At 34.8% G+C, this 13,006-nt stretch overlaps 1 protein-coding gene across 2 annotated transcripts in view; it reads right to left on the reverse strand.

The window, feature by feature from the left end:
• LOC134533658 (WD repeat-containing protein 47) overlaps positions 1 to 13,006 on the reverse strand; it is a 255,441-nt gene that overhangs the window by 72,474 nt on the left and 169,961 nt on the right. The window lies entirely within an intron of this gene.

Below are 13,006 nucleotides of genomic sequence, written 5' to 3' on the forward strand. Positions count from 1 at the left end.
GAAATCTGACACGGTATATATATCGTATACATTTTTCAGTCCACGCGACATTCATTTTTATTAAAATAAATTATTATATTTCGTTTTAAGAGTGACAAAATACAACTAATTCATACAGATCACGATACATCAGATCAGGAGTGTAACACCTTAGAGGACCAGAGATGATGCTAGAAACCCACCTTTACAAAATTTATAATGTTTTTTCAAGTAAAATTTTTGTGTAACCTGTACACCGCACTTCTCACACAGAAATTTGACACGGTCAAGATTTCTTCTGCAGCCATGCTTTTCATGGATACGTGTACTTCGTAGTCGTTCAAAACGTTTACCACAGTAGCGGCACTGATACAGATATTCATCGCAATTACCATCGCTTCCCCGCTGTACAACTTGCAAATGAACTTTGCTTTTACAATGCCTAATCAAATTACTTTTGTTTGTGAAATGTACACCACACGGGTCACACGGAAAGGTCACACGATTAGCGTTTCTTCTACAGACATGATTTCATGTCTTCTTGCATGTTGACGGTATTTAAAACTTTTGTCACGGTAACAGCACCGATGTTCGTTAGTCGTTGTTGAATCACCAGTCATTGAAGTTTTCATCGAGGACGAAACGAAGTTCGTAGAGTTTTCCTGTGTAGCCAGCACCACCGGCATTAAAGTCTCTTCTGCTGACGGTATCGCGACTGTTGAAGTCTCCTCTTGTGATGACGTCGTCGTTGCCGACGGGATCTGCACCTTCTTCGACGTCGCTGACGTCAGGGTTCCCGTAGTCGATGGTACAACATCCATCAAGTTCGTCGTTTCAGAGGGTAAAGATGTCATCGAGTTCACAAGAACAGGTAATTACGCGTCTTATGCACCAGAAGAATCAAACTAGGTGTTCCTTACGCCATCGTCATCGCCAGTAATAAACTGAGCGACAAGCTGTCTAAGACTCGCTTAAATATCAGCGTCCGCTTGTATAATACGCAAGTCAATACATCATCCATTGTTATTACTAAAAAAAATTAGGAATTTCAAAGAATAAAAGTTTAAAATATATATTGAAACAACTAATCGCACATCCTACATACACAGTTCATTTAGACTTACTAGAAGGATTAAGAGTCTCTGAACAATGGAACTTTCAAAAACCAAACATAATTTTAACTACCCAAATTTAAATTTTATTATGTACAGCTACACATAACCTACAACTGACTCCAAATGTCGACAACACATTTCTAAAATAATTTATACGATACCGGGCTAGGTCCAAAGTCAATTATTTTTGTACCTCTCATCTGCAGTTCAGGGGTCCTTTAGTGTTGATATAGCTACAGACAAGACATGCCCAGTACCATACATCTTAAAAAGCCTTCAGAGTCGATCCTTGTTAAGCCTTATGACAAAAGTCTCCGAAATAAGAGTCCTACTCTATAAGTTTACTAGACATTTATATGCTTGTCATAGCACACATCGATAAATATCTTCGTAAATAACCCAAAATATTATCAGACCACCAGCATTCGATTTAGACACCAACATATCCATCAACACAAGTCCATTCTACATTAAGCTCCTCACTTACTTCCACCAGTCTTCTCAGCTACACTCAGTACACAAAAACTAAAAGAAGTCAATTAACAACCTAGTATTTATGTACACTTGGTCATTTAACATGAGGTGCCCGCCATATTGAAATTTGGGCACCATCTTAGATATTTGTATTTATTGACTTATTAGTTCGGGAAAAAATCCAAAATTCTCCGAAAAAATCACACATTATTTTACATATTGAATCGAAACTTGCTTCGATCTATGGACGAAGCTGAAAATAAAATTTAATTCAATTACCAGAAAAGTGGCAGGTTCGAGAAATAAAACACCACAAGTTCTTTTACAAACATAATATTTAATACATAAATTCTATCCTACTACAGGGTCACTTGCGAAAGCCAGCAATCTTATAAACATTTAGCCCTGCATAGACGTGAAACGACTAATTCTTAGCTCCATCAGCTCCAACTGCTCCTAATGCTCCAACAGCTCCAACAGCTCCAACAGCTCAAACAGCTCCAAATGCTCCAACAGCTTCAAATGCTACAATAGCTCCAAATGCTACAATAGCTCCAACAGCTCCGAATGCTCCAAAGGCTCCAAATGCTCCAACAGCTCCAAATGTTCCAACAGCTCCAACAGCTCCAACAGCTTCAAGTGCACCAACAGCTCCAAATGCTACAATAGCTCCAACAGCTCCAAATGCTCCAAATGCTCTGGCTTGTACTAGAACTCTATCTTTGCTCATCAATGAGAAGTTCACAAGCTAGCAGAATCTATTTATGTATTTTTTGTTTTTATTTAAAAAATTTTATTAATTTTTTTTTAAATTATTTTTTTCCCCTCTAATTTTATATCAAGAAAACGTGTGGTGGTTTTCTCCGTGTGCTTCTGATTATTCTTCTCAAAATTATGGTGGTTTTCTCCGTGTGCTTCGGATTATCCTTGTCAATATTATGAAGGTTTTCTTCGTGTGCTCCCGATTATTCTTGTTAAATTTTAATGGATTTCTCCAAATGCTTTTGATTATTCCTGGCTAGACATCTGATGGTTTTCTCCGAGTGATCCTGATTATTTGTGAGAAATCGATCTCTGCATGAATGATTTTTTACTAAATGCGTCATGTCATTTTATTCAGAGTTACATTTAAATAGTGAAGTCCTGCTAATAAATTAGCACTTACAATATTTTTATTAGGTGGATTAAAAAAAAATAACCTTACTCAGACAAATAATAATATGCTATGGGACAGCTGAGAAGCATTAACATGTAAGACAAACTGCATTGTCCTTGGTGTCCAAGACAGGTAATTTTATTCAGAGTTTCGTATAAATTTCCGAATTCATATTAACAAATCGGTACTTAAAATTTTTTTATCAGGTGGAAATCCGACAAAAACAGAAGATCATTAATCAGACGATTACTACGTCATGAAACAACTGAGAAACTCTATCACACACGAAGATTTCCTTTCCCCTATAGTTCTAGCGAAGCCCTCCTTCTGTTGCATCCCACACAAAACATTGACTGCTTATACAGACAACAGAGACTGCTTATACAGACAACTGATACATGCTGGATGCTAATATGTAAGTAGGTTATCTTGTGATTCTCGCTAGGCCATGATGTTATTCACTAATTTTTTTAAATAAGGACGATGTTCTTCCTCTTGAGATCTAGGGAAGCACACCTTTTTCAACAGATCGTTAGTGAGCATCCCGCATCCAGCATAAAAGAAATAATTATTATTTACCAGCTAGCAACATGTGGAGTCATCTGTTGATGAAAGGTAGAACTACTTACAACCAGTTCTTTTGTATGAGATAACTTAACTCTCGCTGACGAAATAATTTAAAAAATTCTATTTAAGTAATGGTTTAATTTACAACTCTTAGTTTTCATCTGCCATCAGTCGCAGAAGCTAACATGTACCCTGATTCGTTGCCTGTAGCTGTATCAAACCGACATCACTGTAGATACTGCAGCAAGGTGTTTACCTTGAGAAAGAATGCTAAACGTCATGAGAGAAGCGAGTGTAGTTTGGGTCAATGTCAAAAACCATTTAATTGCAGTCAATGTCCTAAATCCTTTGGTAGAAGATATTACTTGGATAGACATTGCAAGAACTGTACAACTAAGATGAATAAAGATAACGAAGACTGTGTTCCAAAATCGTGGAAGAGGAACGAAGGCAGAATATTAGACGACAATAATGATTATGAAGAATGTAAAAAAGCTAATGCTAAAAATATTGATATAGATCAAAACAATAATTTCAAATTAAAAACAAACGAAGAAAGTAGCAACCTCATTAGAAATGAAAATATATTTACACCAATATCTAGTCGTCTCCATGAAAATGTGAAAGATGGAGAACCACCTGAAGCTGACAAGACCGAAGACTGTGATGAAACATCTGAAGCTGACATGATTGAAGATTGTGGTGACACATCTGAGGTTGACATGATCGCTGACTGTGCTGTCACAACTAAGGCTGCCATGATTGAGTACTGTGCTGAATCACCTAAAGCGGTCAAGATCGAAGACTGTGATGGCGGCCTAAGACCAAAACGGTGGAAACGTCGTAATAAAATCAATTATCTTGATCAATTATGTGATGCTGACATGATTGAAGATTGAGGTGACACATCTGAGGTTGACATGATCGCTGACTGTGCTGTCACAACTAAGGCTGACATGATTGAGTACTGTGCTGAAGCACCTAAAGCGGTCAAGAGCAAATACAGTGATGGTGAGTAGGAGTGACAAGGCGGTTCTGGGACCGATGTAAACATAGAAATGTAAACACCGACCCCAGTACCCCCATGGGCGCCGCCATCTTGTTTCATGGGGGCCGCCATTTTGTCGCACGGAGACCGCCATTGTTGTTGACATTGGTTACCAGGGCGCGCCACCGTCTGCTGGAGGCCGCCATCTTAGTTCAGCCTTTAGTTACCGGAGCGCGCCACCGTCGCTCCGAAGGCGGGAATTGTATACAAAAAAACCTGGGCACTGGGTGGATTCGATCCCGGGGACGCACCAACATCGTGGTTAGGAGACGGACGCCTTGACTACTAGACCACGGGACCAGATGAAGTATGGGGAATTAAATAACGAACATATGCTTTAAAGAAGCTATGCTTAAAAGCCCCTTCATACTAGCTATGCTTAAATTCGAAAAAAATATATGTCAATAAACCCACCCCCAACCCCTAAAAAAATATATGTCTATAAACCCCCACCACTCCACAACCGCCATGCCCTAAAAAAACCATGCTTAAAAGAAGCTATGTTTAAATTTCGAAAAGCAAACCCCCCACCCCAAGTATGCCTAAAACCCCAGCCATATTGTTAAATTATAAAAAGAACCAAAAACAACTACCACCATACTAGCTATGCCTAAACCGCTATGCTTAAAATACCGGCCATATCGTATGCTTAAACAGCCATGTATAAATGTCAAAAAAATATGCTTAAAAGCCTCGCCACTCCACAACCGCCGCCATGTTGTATGCTTAAAACAATTGACGCCATGTTTAAATGTCAAATAATATGACTATAAACCCCCACCACTCCACAACCGCCATATTTAAATATGCTTAAAAGAAGCAAACGCCATGTTGTTAAAATTCGAAAATAAATAAAACACCGCTATGCTTAAATAATACAGTCATTCTAGCTATGTCTATAAAACCCCTCCAACCCCTCCCCCACTACAAGTATGCTTAATCGCAATGTGTAATTCCCAACCACCAAATTTCGAAAAAAGACATGTCTATAAAACCCCACCCCTATATTAGCTATGACTAAAACCCTCCACTACGAGTATGCTTAATCGCCATATTTAAATTACGAAAATAAATAAAATAACGCTATATTTAAATCTAAAAAAAATACCGTCATACTAGCTATGCCTAAACAGTTAACATACGAAAATAACCCGCCATATTAGATATGACTAAAACAAACATAACCTCAAAAACCCGCGCAGAGAGAGCGAGATGTTGCCTGCTGGAGCATCACTCGTAAACTGCGCAATTATAATCCCCACATCATATTATAAGCATAATAATGTCTGTAAAAAAATGCTTTAAGTAATAAGCATAGAAATGTGTTAAGCATTTTTAAAATTCATAATATTAAGCAAAGTTAAGTTATTATAATAATGTATAAACAATGTGTTAAGCATTACGTTACGCCGAGTAAAATAAATAATAAGCATAGTTAAAAGTTTTAATAATATTAAGCATATTTAAAAACATTGTGTAGTAACTCGCTCTCGGCCAATGTGTTAAGCTTTACTGTACGTCGAGTTACATACGCCGTGCTGGAAGCGTGCGCCGGCGACCAGGAACGTATTAAGGGCCCCTTGCAGTTAACACGTAGCATTAAGTAATTAGCTTCGGCACGAATGCTAGAAATAAACTATATAGGCATAGTTAAAAAAAGTACGCAAAGTTAAAATAAAAAAACAGTTATATCCCTCCAAATAGCGGTCTGAAACATATACCAATAAGCATACATAAAATAAAAACTCACCGGAACGCACCCCCCCACCCACCGCGGCGACATGTAACAAATAAATATAAATAAACGTTGAACAAACGACCGTGTAGGGGAGCTGTAAGCCTGTTCGCGCACCGCAAATAAGCATACATAAAGGAAAAACTCACCGGAATGCACCCACTCCAACACGGCGATGTGTAATTAAAAATAAAAACGCAGACGAAAAGAGATATTAAAAATAGTAACACCTATATACGCCGTGTGGACAGCAACCCGCACAACCGACAGCGAATAACGATAAGTAAATTTATAAAATATATTACAAAGCGGGAGCGCACGTCTGTACTCCATAGACGCACTCCTCAAACTGTTTTCAAATTCTCGGTGCGACGAAAAGAAAGCTGTTTGTCGACCCTGGCCCGCAGCGTGCTATAGTAGCTTGCAGCAGATTTCACGGAACACAATAAAAAACGTACAGCCCAGTGATACATGAAACCGCCGAATGCATGTGACAAAAAAATTACCATAAATAACAAAAAAAAAATTAAAACATAACAAAAACAATCAAAATGCACTCACAAACGCAATACAGCGCAATGCAGTGAAAACTCCCATGAAATAATAAAATCGCTTATTGAGACACCATGATGCAAAGAGTAAAAATCCCTATACATAAAATAAAACAAACGCGAAACTTTAAAAAAATCTATCTACGAGAACAATATTATAAAAATACCACACTCTCCAACACACCAAATGACATGGCCCGAGAAATGACAACACAAATAAATATCAATAACCATAAAATACCTACATAATCAAAATATGTTATTAAACAACCAAAAAATACACCACAGCCCACATAAGGCCACGCGAACGAACGGCACAACACCAGAGACAAAACATGCTATTCCCATTTGTTAAAAAGACGCACATACGAGTCTTTAGTGCTAGCCCAACTAGTATACATTCATTAATAAATAAAATTCGTTATAGTATTTGTGTAGGCAATAAATAGGAAGTACAAAGCGATATAGCCACAAGACGTTATTAAATATAGTAATAAAGTGTATGTATAGCCATTAAATAATATATATATGTAAGTAAAACGTGTTATACCCTAAACTAAATACCTGCAGGTTTATACAGTCAAACTTTGTAGGAATATAAACATAAGTCGTTTTAACGGTATCTGTAATACATATGCTTATCATCAGCTCTGACTAATTTATCTTTCATATAAGTAAACTAGTTCCCGGCTATAAACATAGCATGTTATTCTAATAAACTATGTATCATTGCAAGTATAAAGACCCCAATATACCGCTAACTAATTTGAAATAGTCATACCATCATTATTAAATAATCATACAAAAATATTAAGTGTTATCCATCCTTCCCTTTCGCTCATTACATAGAGTGTGGTGTTCTAAATATGGAGTGAAAGAATATTATATGAGTCATGTTGTAAATGCTTATAAAATTATTGTTAACTTCCCATCAAGGCTAGATAAAAAAACAATCTCTATATATGGTAGACGAATAAACAGAGACCAACTATAGACTTCATACTAGTAAATAATAATTAAGGATATATCGGGGTAAATAAAATAAATAACCTATATAAATACACCCAATAAGCATAGGAAGCTCTGGCGTTAATAACAAAACGTAAAATAAAAGGTTACTGGTTCAGATAAGAATATATATTCTACTACAATGCATTCCATTAAGCATAAGAAGCACTATAATCCCATTCCGACGAAACCAGAATAGAACACACCAGTAATGTTTGTGAAAGAACACACGATGATATTCATATTAATAACCACTTAGCCAAAATCGTTTGCAGAATAACAGACATAGCAATTCCATGTCTCAAACACCACATCGCTTCGGCGATAGTCCAGAAAACACAAAAATTATATCTGCCTTCCCCAAGAGACCGCCACAGTCGCCTCGGCGAACCACGTGAGGTCACCAGTAAGTAACATTCACTTGCCGGAGGGGCAGACGGTAATAACACACACGCAGCCGCCCCCGAAAACAAGCCTCCAACAAGAAAAAAATAATATATCAAAATATCTAAAACAACAAGGATGCCTTGCAAACTATTAATTACACCACCCATGCCTTTAAACTAAGTAACGTGAACGACGAAGCCCGACAACGACTTTCAAGTGACAAGGAGTAAAGAAGGAAATAATAATTACATGATTGTAAACATGTGGTGTACGAATACTCATTGCACACCAACTATGTACTACCTACTAGTGCTAATCCATGTATTGCCAGACATAAAATAACCAATTCTCTTCTATATAAAATATCTTTACATTAAAATAAACATAGTGTCAGGATAATACTAATAATAAGTATTGAAGTAACTGAAGCGTGTACACAAACAAAACTGTATAAATCTCATCATAAACGTTCCTTGAAATTCTACCATCACATATATAATCCTTTAATATTATCATAATATAGTTACCAAAAATAACAAGTCAACTCGAAAAAACCAAAACAACGCCTACAGGCATATTGCAACCTACATCGAAACGATCATAAGACTCAAACCCAGACACTTCATAAACCCACAGAGATGGTCAGGAGAAATTACATTTCATATACTACAGATGCTGTACTAAAAAGACACATGTATGCCAATAAGAACAGGTGTAACCGCCATAACTGAAAGTAATATATAAAATAAACAATACAATAAATATCACAGCCTCAAAAAAACATAAGACAGGAGAATGAACCAAAAGAGAAATTTCAAAAGTCTAAACTGAACAGAAAATTAGGTAAATATTGACGTAAACACATGAGAGTACAATTAAGTATAAATATATATTTAAAAATTTAAAATACCTAGCGTAAAAAAAAACGCATTCAGAAAGATCAGACATCGCTTCCCCAACACAAAATGTTCGATGGTAATAGTCACAATCCCTAATAACATACATGTGAAATAGAAAGAGTTAAAGACACAGACTTTAAAAAGAGAATCACTCGTTAAAGACGTGTAAAAGTTAAAGGACTAAGCTAAATGAATATAATGAAGCGTGCGACAAAACACGTTTCCTATACTAAATGTCACATCCCAAATAAATTAAATTCATTATTTAAAAGAAAAAGGTTATTTTTTTGTTCACCTAACCGAAAGCTAAGTTTAAAAACCCATATGGAAGAGAGATTCCGCATTATAATTAAGTATATTGAAAGGAATTGCGAACTCTTGTTCGCACAAATCATTTTAATTATGTATGTTCGCACACAAGTTGAGAAAAAATGGATCAGTGTCAGAAATTTGATGTTTGCTCAAGTGCTATGTAGTGACAAGAAACGATAAATACGGAATTATGTATATTTAGATACCAACCATACAATTATAACAATTTAAATACGAAACATATAAAAAAAATCCTCGGGTATGTCGTATATCGAGAACCATACTGTCACCACTAGTTGCCTGTACACATAATGAAGTAATTATAATAATACATCCAGTGGTTACAAACATAAATATTACAAAAAATATGCACTTAACAATGACTTAGTTTATCCAGAAGCATATAGTTATAAATATATCAATTAAAAAGCAAACCAAATTACCAATAATATGGAATCACTTCAAAAAAAGGTAAACAGAGTTCAGACATTACAAACACAGAAAGGTGAAAAAACGCATCAGTAAGATGAAGCTTCAAAGACCAATTCCCCTCGCGGATAAAGGATGATAATCATTGCAGTAGCACACATTGTCCCACATATGTATCGAAACACAAGATTAGATCGTAACACACACACACACACCTACACACGACTTCCAGGATGTTTCCACCATCATGTTTGGAACCTTTATACTTATTTTAAATCTAAATTTACATTGATGAACAACGAGAACTGTAATATATAAACAACAGCACCGATAGTAGCTAAACACAACACACTTAATAGAATATTCTCCATCACTTTCACAAACCCATATAAAGACCTTAAACTCTGCCGGCCACCGCAGCCCAGCACGAGTTGCCAGACGTGTCCTTCACAGACAGAAGGGGATGCCAGTGCGCAACCAATATGTAATTATTGTAAAAGACGCATCTAAAAAATCAAACATGTACGTTAAACCAGGCTAGCAGTCTCATAGTTTAAGTGAAAACAGGCCGGAACACAACATGGTAACATAATATTAGCTATTCCTAAACCTTAAATACATACAATGTAAGAAATCGCACTAGCCAACTTAACACTCATATTCCACAAAACATAATTTCACCGAGATATAATGACACACGAATATATGCATGAATGATATATAAGTACTATACAACCCCCCAAAATTCAAAACATATTTATCAAAGTACCCTTTCAATACTAACCCCAATGAAACAGAAAATTCTATTACACCCCAAGCATTGTATATGAAAGTAAGCACAATTGAACTAGAAATAATAAATATAAAAAAAAGCTAGCGAACACACAGACAAATATTCATCATAGCACCATTGGGTGGAAAGAAGATAGTACCATCAATTTCATCTCTACAGCCACATGCATTAAGAAAAAAAATATATATATATATACTTTTATTAACCTCACAGGAATCTTTTAGTGTATAATCGTTGTGTAGCAAAATTAGGAGGATAAAATTACAATGTATTTAAAAAATAAATCTAATTACAACTATTAAAAAGTATGTGCGCTAACTCACAATTGTAAAACCATTAATGAAAAACCTACAAAACCTCTCTTCATATCTCTCTCTCTTTCTCTCTTTATCTCTCTTATTGGCTCTATATACTGGTTGCGAAATTCCACGATTGATACAATTAACTTTAGAGATAACCCCCACACCGATGCATTGTAACGTCAACTACATTCCGCTTTTGAGAGGGAAACGAGAGCAACTCGAGAACACTCGCAGGCTCACAGCAACGTCCGCCACATTTACACACAGAACTAACCACTCGTACCCACCGGATGGGATACGAACCCCGAGCAAAAGGCAAATACCTCCGCTTAAACACAATAACAAGTGATCTAAATATAGAACGATAGTGCTAACGCGAGCAAACACATTGGTTGAAAACTTTTTAGAATAATGGAAACAATACGCTCTTCAATTCTGTGTGTGTCAACTCTGGAAAATCATTACGTAGCGGCGGCAATATTTTACAACATCTTTTATAAAGAACCCTAAAGGAAAAATATCTCAAAGTATACGATGAAAACAAAAAAACGTAGTATTTGTCAGTCGATGGTAGTGAAATAATGTGAGATAAAACATTAAAATAATGTTAAATAAATATATTAATTTTTACTATAAAATGAATCCACGTATAACCATAAGTTTTTGATAATAAATCAACAAATCAACATAGATTTAAATTAATTAAAAAGTTGTAATAATAAATTCTTAAATAAATTTATTTCCTTTAACAAATTAACATATAGGTTTCAATTAATTAAAAAAATAGTTTAATGCGAAATTCACCGACGTTTCGGTCGACATTGCAGTCGCCATCATCAGGAAGCAATTATCTACAAAGTAGTTGTAATAATAAATTCTTAAAATAAATTTATTTCCTTTAACAAATTAACATATAGGTTTCAATTAATTAAAAAAAATAGTTTAATAATAAATTTTAAAATCTATTCATTTTTTTTATTATAAAAGGACTCTGCTTTTAACCATTAGTTTTTGATAATTTTCAAAAAATAAACATAAATTTACAAATAAACATAAATTTAATTATTAAAAATATTAATTCATAACAATATTATTAAAAAAAAATTGCGGCCGCAATTTTTTTTTAATAATATTGTTATGAATTAATATTTTTAATAATTAAATTTATGTTTATTTGTAAATTTATGTTTATTTTTTGAAAATTATCAAAAACTAATGGTTAAAAGCAGAGTCCTTTTATAATAAAAAAAATGAATAGATTTTAAAATTTATTATTAAACTATTTTTTTTAATTAATTGAAACCTATATGTTAATTTGTTAAAGGAAATAAATTTATTTTAAGAATTTATTATTACAACTACTTTGTAGATAATTGCTTCCTGATGATGGCGACTGCAATGTCGACCGAAACGTCGGTGAATTTCGCATTAAACTATTTTTTTAATTAATTGAAACCTATATGTTAATTTGTTAAAGGAAATAAATTTATTTAAGAATTTATTATTACAACTTTTTAATTAATTTAAATCTATGTTGATTTGTTGATTTATTATCAAAAACTTATGGTTATACGTGGATTCATTTTATAGTAAAAATTAATATATTTATTTAACATTATTTTAATGTTTTATCTCACATTATTTCACTACCATCGACTGACAAATACTACGTTTTTTTGTTTTCATCGTATACTTTGAGATATTTTTCCTTTAGGGTTCTTTATAAAAGATGTTGTAAAATATTGCCGCCGCTACGTAATGATTTTCCAGAGTTGACACACACAGAATTGAAGAGCGTATTGTTTCCATTATTCTAAAAAGTTTTCAACCAATGTGTTTGCTCGCGTTAGCACTATCGTTCTATATTTAGATCACTTGTTATTGTGTTTAAGCGGAGGTATTTGCCTTTTGCTCGGGGTTCGTATCCCATCCGGTGGGTACGAGTGGTTAGTTCTGTGTGTAAATGTGGCGGACGTTGCTGTGAGCCTGCGAGTGTTCTCGAGTTGCTCTCGTTTCCCTCTCAAAAGCGGAATGTAGTTGACGTTACAATGCATCGGTGTGGGGGTTATCTCTAAAGTTAATTGTATCAATCGTGGAATTTCGCAACCAGTATATAGAGCCAATAAGAGAGATAAAGAGAGAAAGAGAGAGAGATATGAAGAGAGGTTTTGTAGGTTTTTCATTAATGGTTTTACAATTGTGAGTTAGCGCACATACTTTTTAATAGTTGTAATTAGATTTATTTTTTAAA

Source organism: Bacillus rossius, chromosome 7, assembly GCF_032445375.1.
Source record: "Bacillus rossius redtenbacheri isolate Brsri chromosome 7, Brsri_v3, whole genome shotgun sequence".
NCBI lineage: Eukaryota > Metazoa > Arthropoda > Insecta > Phasmatodea > Bacillidae > Bacillus > Bacillus rossius.